We start from the raw sequence: 3,459 nt of genomic DNA, 5'->3' as shown, positions 1-3,459 counted from the left end.
GTCCCAGCTACTTGGGAGGCTGAGGCAGGAGACTCGCTTGAGCCCAGGAGTTAGAGGTTGCTGTGAGCTGTGATGCCATAGCACTCTACCCAGGGGTACAGCTTGAGGCTCTGTCTCAAATAAAAAAAAAAAGAAAGAAAGAAAGAAAATATATTCACCTACACAGGATAATCCCCAACCAAAATCCTTAGGTCACAAGCACTAACATTTTATTTAGGTGACCACGTATTGAGCAACTTTGAATTAGTGCGGTTTTTGTTTTTTAAAAATTAGAAGAAAGTGTAGAGTCTAGTAAGAGAAGCAGGTCTGCAAAGCAGTGTGTTACACATACTAGAGGGTGTGTGCCATTCAGCAGCAGCACAAAAGTGCCTGGAGGCACAGATGGGCAGAAGTGGTGACAGTGAGCACCCTTGTCTGGTCCCAGCTCTAAGCAGGAATGTTTTCAGGTTCTTCCTGTTCAGGATGATGTTGACTGTGAGTTTGTCTTATGGCTTTCAGAGTACTGAGGTATATGCCATCTATATCTATTATGTTGACAGTTCCTTTTCTTTTTTCTTTCTTTTTTTAATTGAAACTATGTCGCCCTCAGTAGAGTGTCCTCGCATTACAGCTCACAGCAACCTCAAGCTCTTGGGCTTAAGCAATTCTCTTGCCTCAGCCTCCCAAGTAGCTGGGACTATAGATGCCCGCCACAGTGCCCGGCTCTTTTTTGGTTGCAGTTGTCATTGTTGTTTAGCAGGCCTGGACCAGGCTCAAACCCACCTGCCCCGGTGTATATGGCTGGCACCCTGCTCATTGAGCTATGGGTGCTGAGCCCCTTTTCTTTCTTTCTTTTTTTTTTTTCCAATTGTCTAAGGCAGGAAAACAAGGCTGCCCGCTCATGGCAGTCCTCACAGTGATCCTCAGGGTCTGTTGGCCTCCATCCTTGGCTGAGGAGATACGGACCCTCCACAGCCCCAAGAGAGAAAGGCCCTTTTTTTTAAATTTTGAGACACAGTCTCACTTTGTCGCCCTGGTTAAAAGTGCTTTGATGTCATAGTTCACATCAACCTCAAAATCTTGGGCAAGCAATCATCTTGCCTCAGCCTCCCAAGTACCTGGGACTATAGGTTCGTGCCACAATGCCCAGCTATTTTTTAGGGATGAGTTCTCACTCTTGCTTAGGCTGGTCTTGAACTCCTGAGCTCAGGCAGTCCACACACACCTCAACCTCCCAGGGTGCTGGGATTACAGGCATGAGCCACTGTTCTGACCTTGTTGACAGTTCTTATAAAAAGGTGACAAATTTTGTCAAATGCTTTTTCTGCGTCTGTCAAGGGAATTATATGGTTTTTAATTTTCCTTCTGTTTATATGGTGAATGGCCCTTACAGATTTGCATGTATTAAACCATCCTTGCATCTCTTAGATAAAGCCCACTTGATTGTAGTAGGTTTTTTTTTTCTTTTTTTTCTGTTTTGGGCCAAGGCTGGGTTTGAACCTGCCACCTCTGACATATGGCACTGGTGCCCTACTCCTTTGAGTCACAGGTGCTGCCCCAGTTTTTTTTTTTTTTTTTTTTTTTTTTTTGTGCAGCTGAATTTGGTTTGCTAGGATTTTTTTTTTTTTTTTTTTTTGAGACAGAGCCTCAAGCTGTCCCCCTGGGTAGAGTGCTGTGGCATTACTGCTCACAGCAACCTCCAATTCCTGGGCTCAAGTGAGTCTCCTGCCTCAGCCTCCCAAGTAGCTGGGACCATAGGTGCCCACCACAGCGCCCGGCTATTTTTTGGTTGCAGCTGTCATTGTTGTTTTTGGCAGGCCGGGGCTGGATTCGAACCCACCACCTTAGGTGTATGTGGCTGGCGTCTTAGCCACTTGAGCCACGGGTGCCGAGCCAGGATTTTTTTTTTTTTTTGAGAATATTAGCACATATTCATAAGGGATATTAGTCTATAGTTTTCTTTTTTTTTGTTATGCCCTTTCCTGGCTTAGGTATCAAGGTGGTAATAGCTTCACAGAACAAGATGAGAAGGGTTCCTTCCTCTCTGTTGTTAGGGGATCATTGCTGTAGTACAGTTATTAGTTCTTCTTTGTAGGTCTGGTAAAATCTGACTGTCAAACCATCTGGCTCAGAAGTTGGTTGGGAGGTTTTTTATTGTTTCAGTTTTGTTAGTTGAGTGGTCTTTTAGAAGTTCTATTTCTTTCTGATTGAGCCTAGGAAGGTTGTGTATTTTCAACAATGTGTCGGCTCGGCGCCTGTGGCTCAAGTGGCTAAGGCACCAACCACATACACTTAAGGTGGCAGATTTGAATCCAGCCCGGGCCCACCAAACAATGAATAGCTGCAACCAAAAAATAGCCAGGCGTTGTGGCAGGCATCTGTGGTCCCAGCTACTTGGGAGGCTGAGGCAGGAGACTCGCTTGAGCCCAGGAGTTAGAGGTTGCTGTGAGCTGTGATGTCACGGTACTCTACCCAGGCGAACAGCTTGAGGCTCTGTCTCAAAAAAAAAAAAAAAAGAATGTGTCCATTTCTTCCACATTTTCGTGTTTAAGTGCATATTTTTATAGTATTCAGAGATGATATTTTGTATTTCCATGGTATCAGTGATGATTTCTCCTTTTTTTTTTTTTTTTTTTGAGACAGAGCTTCAAGCTCTCGCCTTGGGTAGAGTTGCTGGCATCAGAGTTCACAGCAACCTCCAGCTCCTGGGCTTAGGCAATTCTCTTGCCTCAGCCTCCCTAGTAGCTGGGACTACAGGCACCCACCACAACACCCAGCTGTTTTTTGGTTGTAGTTGTCATTGTTGTTTCGCAGGCCTAGGCTGGATTCAAACCTGCCAGCTCTGGTGTATGTGGCTAGTCACTGAGCTACAGGGGCTGATCTGCTGCTTTTTCATTTCTGAGTGAGCTTATTATAAGGTGACCAGATTTTAACATTGGTAAAGCAGGACACCATTGACCGGGGTGGGGGGGTTCCTTAATTAAAAATTTGGTCTATATGGAGCAACAAAAATTTTCATAGAACACAAAAATAGTATTGTAATATATATTTTTTAATTTTAACATAAGTACAATTTACAAATATATAATACATTAAAAAATTATGTATAGTATTATTTTATTCTTCGGCATATTTCTCATTTGAGTGAATTTTTTTTTAGTAGATCGCTGTCATTGTTTAAAAGGTCATGACATTTTTCACAAGAATTTGTTAAATTATATTTCACACATAAAATGCTTTTCAAAGTCTCAACACTTAATTGTGATTTTTCTGATATCCACACTTTATTTACCATAGAAAAAACACGTCCAGTCGCAGCATTAGTTCCTGGTAAGGACAGCATATGTCCCACAGTTTTTAGTGCATTGTTGTATTGAACATGCTTTGTTTCAAAATGATGAGGCTTGGCTTCTGTGGCTCAAGTGGCTAAGGCGCCAGCCACATACACCTAAGGTGGCAGGATCAAATCCAGCCCGGGCC

General features: G+C 43.2%; 1 protein-coding gene and 1 non-coding gene across 2 annotated transcripts in view; one reads left to right on the top strand and one right to left on the bottom strand.

The window, feature by feature from the left end:
- UBE3C (ubiquitin protein ligase E3C) overlaps positions 1 to 3,459 on the top strand; it is a 133,368-nt gene that overhangs the window by 104,178 nt on the left and 25,731 nt on the right. The gene's annotated exons all lie outside the window — the stretch shown is intronic.
- Positions 846 to 972, bottom strand: LOC111722313. The gene has a single exon (XR_002771145.1).

The sequence above is a fragment of the Otolemur garnettii genome, unplaced genomic scaffold (genome assembly GCF_000181295.1).
Source record: "Otolemur garnettii isolate 467f Iridium unplaced genomic scaffold, OtoGar3 scaffold00235, whole genome shotgun sequence".
Lineage (NCBI taxonomy): Eukaryota > Metazoa > Chordata > Mammalia > Primates > Galagidae > Otolemur > Otolemur garnettii.
Note: the sequence above shows the minus strand (reverse complement) of the source record. Positions and strands in the feature narration are given on the sequence as shown.